The sequence below is a fragment of the Gopherus flavomarginatus genome, chromosome 5, assembly GCF_025201925.1.
Source record: "Gopherus flavomarginatus isolate rGopFla2 chromosome 5, rGopFla2.mat.asm, whole genome shotgun sequence".
Taxonomy (NCBI): Eukaryota; Metazoa; Chordata; order Testudines; family Testudinidae; genus Gopherus; species Gopherus flavomarginatus.
The window spans coordinates 78,681,687-78,689,590 of NC_066621.1; the positions used below are offsets into that span (position 1 = coordinate 78,681,687).

Below are 7,904 nucleotides of genomic sequence, written 5' to 3' on the forward strand. Positions count from 1 at the left end.
TCATTCCACCAATTTTCCATGATATCTATTATATCAATAGTCGAATTTAACGACAGGCAATCTAGTTCACCATCTTAGTATTTAGACTTCTAACATTTGTATACAAGCACTTGGACACTTCTGTAAATATTCAGTTCCTTGTCTTTATATGTTAGATTAAATGGGACTCTTTTACATTGGACTGTTCCTCACTAGCTCCTGACCTATACTTTGCTACATTTTTTCCAATCCTATTTCATGTCAAATTTTGCAGACATCTAATGCAGCCTCTTTCACGGTGTTCTGTGTGGAAGAACTTTCTGTCCCCTCCTTTCCCGCAAAGAGAGATCCAGTGTGCAGTGGAGATTGGGGGAAGCCTTCCAGAGGAAGGTGAAAAACTTGTAGTTGGAACAAAAGTACTGGGCTGTGGTGATGGGTAGAGGAAGCAAACCTAATCTATAAATAGACTTGGAAGGATTAGATTTTTTTTTAATCAATAAATGTCAATGTTATCATACGTACACAAACCACTGAAAACATGGTCCCACAATAATAATCTAAATTTACAGACGGACAAAGTAAGAAAAATTCTGCATAGGAAGTTATTGGAGTTTGATTTAAGGATGTTTACTTTGTATATTTTGACATGTGATGTTGCCAATTTGTGTTTTAAATGATTATAAAGCATTAACTTATTGAATCTCAGTGTCTGTTGTCATTAAATAATTATTGTCTGCCCCAAATTCCATGATTTCCTATAACTGAAATTTTAAACTGATGGTCTTTAAAAAATGCTTCAAAATAAACATAAAAAATTAATTCTGCCAAACCTATCTATAAATAATCTTGTTCTAAATACCTGATTTCATGTGGAATTTTTGAAGTTTTCAACTGAACAAAAATACAACATTGTAAAAAATGTTGAAGAATAGTGGTGTAATGAATAACCTATGTGGATCACTACTGCCCAAAGTGGATGGTATCATAACTGATCAGTGACGTGTCCTAGACTTGGTACTGCAACAGTAGATTCCCCTTTACCTTAGATTCCCAGATGATTGCTTTGATTGATTTTAAGACAGGATGGATCATTATCCTATCACTGCTGTTAATATGAGATTCTGAGTAGCTTCAAATGCATACATACAGTATGTTGGTAAGTTAATAGGCTGACATGCCCCTAGTGAAGTCAAAAACATTTCTTCTATCCTCATGAGTCTTATGTTGTTTACTGGGAACAGCTACTAAAGAAAAAGGAAGGAAATACAAAGAAATGGGCATTAAGTTGAAAGGAAAATGATTATAGTGGATGTGATATCCAATCAACTCAAGGCTAATATTTTCTCTCTGCTGAAGGCACTTAATTTGCTAGTGAAGTGCTGGGATAAGGAACCATTGTGCTCCCAGAATTGTCAAAACAAATGTAAGATTCTCAGGCTGGCATTGAAACTGACTGATTCCTTTGCAGAAAGCTGGGCTAAGGCAATCATGATCAATGTCACTGTGTCTTCTCATGTATAACTTTGTTCATTTCATTCTACATACAAGAATCCAGAATTCCTGTGCAAGGGTGAGGCCTTTCAGATAACAATACAACAGCTGTGAATCAAACCAAAACACATGCAGAATTAAAATACTGTATCTTCAACTAACAAGAGATGACTGTTAAGGAATTGGTATATAAGCTATAATTAAGAAATTAACAAGTTATATTAAATGAGTTTAATTTAGTTAAATAATAGAACCTAGGAATTAAACCAAGCTCTGCATGTGTTTACTTGTATATCATGCCTGTTGGGAGATCACTAATACCTCATTATATTGAGAGCAGAGGTGCCAAGTTAGGGTAAATGACCTCTCAGATGCCACATGACACAACCATTAACTACTAATGATTTAGAAGGAGAATTCATGTCCAAACACTGATATGTTCAGGGCTACCCAGGGGAAAATGACTCAACGGCTAGTAAACGAAGCAGTATGTAACCAAAGATGTGCAAGGAACAATTATGTTGTATGGAGGTATCACAGTACTTAATCCTAAATGCACTTTAATCATAGTATTCAGATATTATGCAACTGGATGCCTTAGGGTATGTCTACACTACCAAATTAAATCTATTTTATAGAAGTCGACCTTTAGAAATCGATTTTATACACTCAATTGTGTATGTCCCCACTAAGCACATTAAGTCGGCAGAGTGCATCCCCACTACCGTTACTAGCATCGACTTACGGAGCGGTGTACAGTGGGTAGCTATCCCACAGTTCCTGCAGTCTCTGCTGCCCACTGGAATTCTGGGTTAAGCTCCCAATGCCTGATGGGGCAAAGACATTGTCACAGGTGGTTTTGGGCACATGTTGTCAGTCGCCCCTCCCTCCATGAAAGCAATGGTTGTCAATCGTTTTGTGCCTTTTTCCTGGGTTACTCATGCAGACACAAGCATGGAGCCCACTCAGCTCACTGTCACACACTTTAAAAGCTCGCTGGTGCTTTTTGCTGACTAGGTCAGACTCCAGCGCAACTAACATTCCCACTGTTATTGCCGCTTGCTGTGTGCTCCATAATATCTGTGAGAGTAAGGGGGAGACGTTTATGGTGGGGTGAGAGGTTGAGGCAAATCGCCGGGCATCCAATTTTGAGCAGCCAGACACCAGGGCAATTAGAAGAGCACAGCAAGGCGTGCTGCGCATCAGCGAGGCTTTGAAAACCAGTTTCATGACTGGCCAGGCTACGGTGTGACAGTTGTGTGTGTTTCTCCTTGATGCAAACCTGCCCCCTTTGTTGATTTTAATTCCCTGTAAGCCAACCACCCTCCCCTGCTTCAAAATAAAGTAACTATTGTTTTGAAACCATGCATTCTTTCTTTATTAATTAAAAAAAAAAGATAAAGGACAAGGTAGCCCAGGTGAGGTGGGGGAGGAGGGAAGATCACAGCCACATTGCTTATTGTAGCCACACTAAAAATCAAACTGTTTAAATGACAGCCTTCTGTTGCTTGGGCCATCTTCTGGAGTGGAGTGGCTAGGTGCCCAGAGGCTCCTGCCCCCCTCCCCTGCCACGTTCTTGGGCGTCTGAGAGAGGAGGCTATGGAACATGGGGAGGAGGGTAGGTGGTTATGCAGCGGGGATCTGTGCTCTTGCTGGCTTTCCTCAGCGTCGTATCCTGCCTCTGCTCTTTGCGCTCACTTAATTCTTTCCTGGCCTCTGTCACTGAATGCTTCCATGCATTAAGATGTGTCCTATCAGTGTGAGAGAACTGCATGAGCTCGGAAAACATGTAATTGCGAGTGCATTTTTTTCGCCTTCTAATCTGCGGGGATGGAGATGATAAGGGGGAGTGTAGAAACATTGTACGCTCTATAATTCTAGGGGGACTGCATGGTCACCTGTGCTGCTGAGTTCGCCACGCTGACCAAGCAGGAAATTAAATTCAAAAGTTCCCAGAGCTTTTCCTGTGTACCTGGCTAGTGCATCGGAGTTCAAAGTGCTGTCTAAAGTGGTCACATTGGAGTACTCTGGGATAGCTCCCGGAAGCCAGTACCATTGATTGGCGTCTGCAATACCCTAAATTCGACCCAGCAAGGTCAATTTTAGCACTAATCCTCTCGTCGAGGGAGGAGTACAGAAGTCGATTTTAAGAACCCTTTAAGTCGACGGAATGGGGTTGGTTGTGTGGACGCATTCATTTTAAAATCAACCTAACGTGGCTGAATTCGACCTAATCCCATAGTGTAGACCAGGCCTTAGATAAATGTTTCGTTATAATACTACAGCTGTTGCATGCCTCCTATGAGCGGACGAATTGTGTCTGGAAGTTATGCATATCACAGCTAAAATATTATCTGGGGTCATATAATATGAAATACAAGGTCTCTGTATTTGTGATACTGCTTTTAAAGGCTGCTGTGCCACTCACTGAAAGTGCAATCTTTTGGTACAATGAGAGTGTTATTTTGTTGTGTACACTTTCCAAGCAACAATACTCCTCTACTTCCCTTTTTTTGGATGTGGGGATTCCAGCCCCATTTCACTGCATTAGCTCCCCTTCTCTGCTATCCTTGAAAGGCCTGGGTGAAGTTGGCTCTCTCTTTCAGCCAACCTGCATGTACAAGCAGCATGTTGTTCCTGCCAGGGCCTGTATATGCTGCTCTGGGATGAGCTGAAGAGGTCTTCTAACTTGTGGTCTTCCCAAGATCTGAATGAATTAGCCCTAGAGCACCTGCCAGTTCCAGCGGAACAAATGAGTTCAGGACCCAAAAAACAGAACTCCTATTCTGGCAACATCACTACGATGGGAAAGGCATCTTCTCTGTTTAATCTTTTCTTGAAGTGGGCAACCCAGTTCAGGGAATTCTTTTCAACCTGGTATAAGTAGTCTGCATCCAAGTTGTAGCTGGATATGTTCTGTTTGGAGGAATTCACCCATCATGCTATAGCTTGAATTGCAACAGCTGTGGAATTCCAGGAGATATGCTGAACGGGGGCAGTTCATTTCTGTTGGGACATGTTATTACATGACTCCAGTAGTTCTGGAGGCAGGCAGTAGGCCACAATACAGCTTCCAAGCAAAACAGTTACTGTAAGTTATGGCATTTTTAATGTATAAGCACTGTGCTAAATCTGGTTAATGTGTGCTAGAGTGTTCAGTACTGCAAATCACTGGTGACTGGATGTCCCAGGGGACTGGAGCCTTTTCCCTACAGATCAGCATTTTAAATCCAGCCCAGATCAATTCAAATCTAGCCCAGTTCAGCTGATGGGTATTCACTGGTCTATGTGTAAAATGCTGATGCTCTCAAGCTAGTTCATATCAGAAAACACTGCCCACCAGTCCCAGTCATCAGATAGGCTTGCTCTATTGGCCAGCATTAAATTCAGTGGGAAAAAGATGTTTGTTTTTTTTAAGAGGTGAGCGAATGCAGCAACCTTTATTCAAGGTAAAATTGTCCTGTTTTTAAGGGCAAATGCTGTATAATACATTCAAACACATTTATGTAACAATAGCACCTAGAGGCCTCCATCAAGATCAAGTCCTTCTTGTGCTAAGTACTATACAAACACACAAAGAGTTTACAATCTAAATTCATAGAGGGGGAAACTGAGGCACAGAGAGGGGCAGGGACTTGCCTAGGGTCACACAGAAGGTCAGTGACAATGCCAGAAACAGAACCCAGGTCTCCTGACTCCAAGTCATTATCTGCAGGACCATGCTGCCTCTCAATAGACCATATATAATATATACACATCCTATCCTATCCTATCAGTTCCTTACTAACAAAATGTATGTGTTAATCTATGCAGCTTTTTAAAAAAATAATGCTATGTGTATGCTAATAACCCACTATGTGTTTGTTGTAAAATGTTTGGCCAATTTTAAATAAGACTGCTTAGCAAGACTGGCAAAAAACAAATACTTATGGACGCTAGCTTTATGTCATAAGTGAGATTAAGTAGCAAATTTAGTGGAGTGGGATTTCTGTGCTGACTGGCCTGAAATAACACTAGAAATTCATGATGGCAGTCTTGATGCCAACAATCAAATGTTCTAATGGGAGCAATGACTTACATTTTTGAGCCAATCCCATGATTTGAGATGGCTTTGCCAATACCTGCTTAAATCCCTGTTCCCAGATGTGTGTTAAAGGCAAGGGCGTGTTCTCCATTTTTAATATCCTTTTTGTTATTTTCCAGGTGCCTTCACTTGCATCCCTCTGATATTTCCCTTAAGGACATTCCTCAGATATATCTCTGCAATGAGACCCCGATGGAAGTGGCTGCTAAATGTACATCTCAGATGTTTTGGAATGTTTGCTAAAACAGTTACCAAAAACAGAATGGAACAACTTCTCCAGTTGGGATTTTTTTTTACTCCCTATCATACAAGCTGCAGCAATAATATTTGGTAATGAAGTGTGACAATCTTATAAGAGCATCCCCTGTCGCAGAAGGATTTCCTGGATATAACGGACCCCTGGCATTTTTTCTTTTAGACCATGCTGATTCTCCCTTCCCCTGTAACCCACACACACACACAGAGCTCCCGGGGGACTTGTATTGTGAATTCTGACCCTGCTGACTTGACTTGACTTGACTTGGATCCTCCCCCAGAACAGGAAAAACCACAAAGAGTTTAATTCAGTCTCACTAGTATTAATAAATTTTGAAAAGGAGGTAAAATACAGAATGGCTTTGCTTCTGTGCTCAAAGCTGAACACAACAAAGGATCCCTATGGGATTTTAGACTAAACAGCTTCCAAGAATCCAGTAAAGTTTTGGAATCAACGCATCTGATTAGACCCTCAAATGGATATGCTATCAGACAGCCTATTGACTAGTCCTTGTACTATAGGTCCTCTTGTATAATCATCTTCTATAGTAAGGACTAATCCATGCAGGGTTTGTAGTGGTTATTGCCAGGGCATAGAATATAGACACAAAGAGGTTACTAGGCTGGAATGTCCCCCTGCAGCTCCTGTCTTTCAGAGAGGCCGGAATAAGGGCAGCCACACTCCTCCTGCTGCCTGCAGGCATTCTAGCATGCTTTGGGGGCAGTGCTACCCGCAGTTTGGCCTGTAATGTCAAATTTGGAGGGAAAAAAACTTGGGTGGCTCATGCCTGCATTTTCACTCAAATTGTAATAAGCACATTTCTCATTTTCATACCATTGCATTACTTCTAACTGCCAGAGCTTCAGAAGATCCAGCTAGGGACCTAATTTGCACTAAAGTTAAGCTCAGTGGAGCAGTAACTGTGTCTTACTCTTTATATGTTTGGATTTTTACAAACTGTACTAAAAGAGAGCCCATCCAAAGCTCTGGCCACCCTTAACAATATACCAAATAATTAAAACAGACATATCAATTCCCCCTAGACTAAATCAAATAATACAGTAACAAAACTGCAGAAACAAATCAACTTCCCACAGCATGTATTTGCACAGCACATAGCAGTGATGTTACTGTAATACAGTGAAACTAGTTAGAGATGAGTCAAAATCAGATCCTTGAGAATAAAATACTTTGTATTTGGGGGTTGTGATGAGGTGTGCTCCCCATACTAGCCCTGCAAGAGCTGAGTTGGAGAAGGTGGGCCCAATCAGCTAATTAGTCTGCAAGCAGAGGGAGCTTTAGGATGGAGGCAGTTAATTAGAGAGAAGCTTATCTGCAAGAGACAGGCAGGGCTTCTATAAACAGAAGGAAAATGGAAACAGAATGGGTAGCCGAGAGATGGTTGCAATTACTCCCTAGGAAAAGGGAGGAGTGTTTGAGGGGTAGCAGAGACAAGTTGTCCAAAGTTACTCCCTGGGAGGAGGGAGTAAAGAGCCTGGAAATCCAGAGGAGTGGGGAAGATCAGAGGTTTTTAAGGTCAGGCTTGACAAAGCCCTGTCTGTGATGATTTAGTTGGTGTTGGTCCTGCTTTGGGCAGGGGCTTTGACTAGATGACCTCCTGAGGTCTCTTCCAACCCTAATCTTCTATGATTCAGCCCAGGGAAAGGCAGCAGGGTACAGGGAATGGACTGTAACTGCTGTGTAGAGGGTCCATGAGCCAAAAACCAGAATAGAGGGTAGGCCCAGGTTCCCCTGCCAGCCACTGTAGGAGCAGGGCCAGCTTTAGGAAGTGTGGGGCCCGATTCGAATAGTTTCAACAGGGCCCTAGCAGGGATGACTCACCTAGCGGTGCTCCGAGTCTTCAGTGGCACTGAAGGACCTGCCACCGAAATGCGGCCGAAAACCCAGAGCACAGCAAGGTGAGTAAAAATTAAAAGGGCACAGGGCCCGAATCAGGGGAATCGGCCTAAAGCCAGCCCTGTGTAGGAGGGGCAGTATGAGACAGCGAAGCTGAAGATTGCCTGAGAGTGCTGGAGAGCAGGAACTGTGGTACATTCCCTCCAGAAGAGGAACTTCAATAATGACCTGGCCAGA

The 7,904-nt window shown here is 42.3% G+C and overlaps 1 protein-coding gene across 1 annotated transcript in view; it reads left to right on the plus strand.

Moving 5' to 3' along the window:
* The window catches only part of TRIM44 (tripartite motif containing 44), a 168,857-nt gene extending 162,742 nt beyond the window's left edge, over positions 1-6,115 (plus strand). The window contains exon 6 of the mRNA XM_050955486.1: positions 5,674-6,115. The gene's annotated coding sequence lies outside the window, so the exon portion shown is untranslated. The remainder of the gene's footprint in view (positions 1-5,673) is intronic.
* The last annotated feature ends 1,789 nt before the right edge of the window (positions 6,116-7,904 follow it).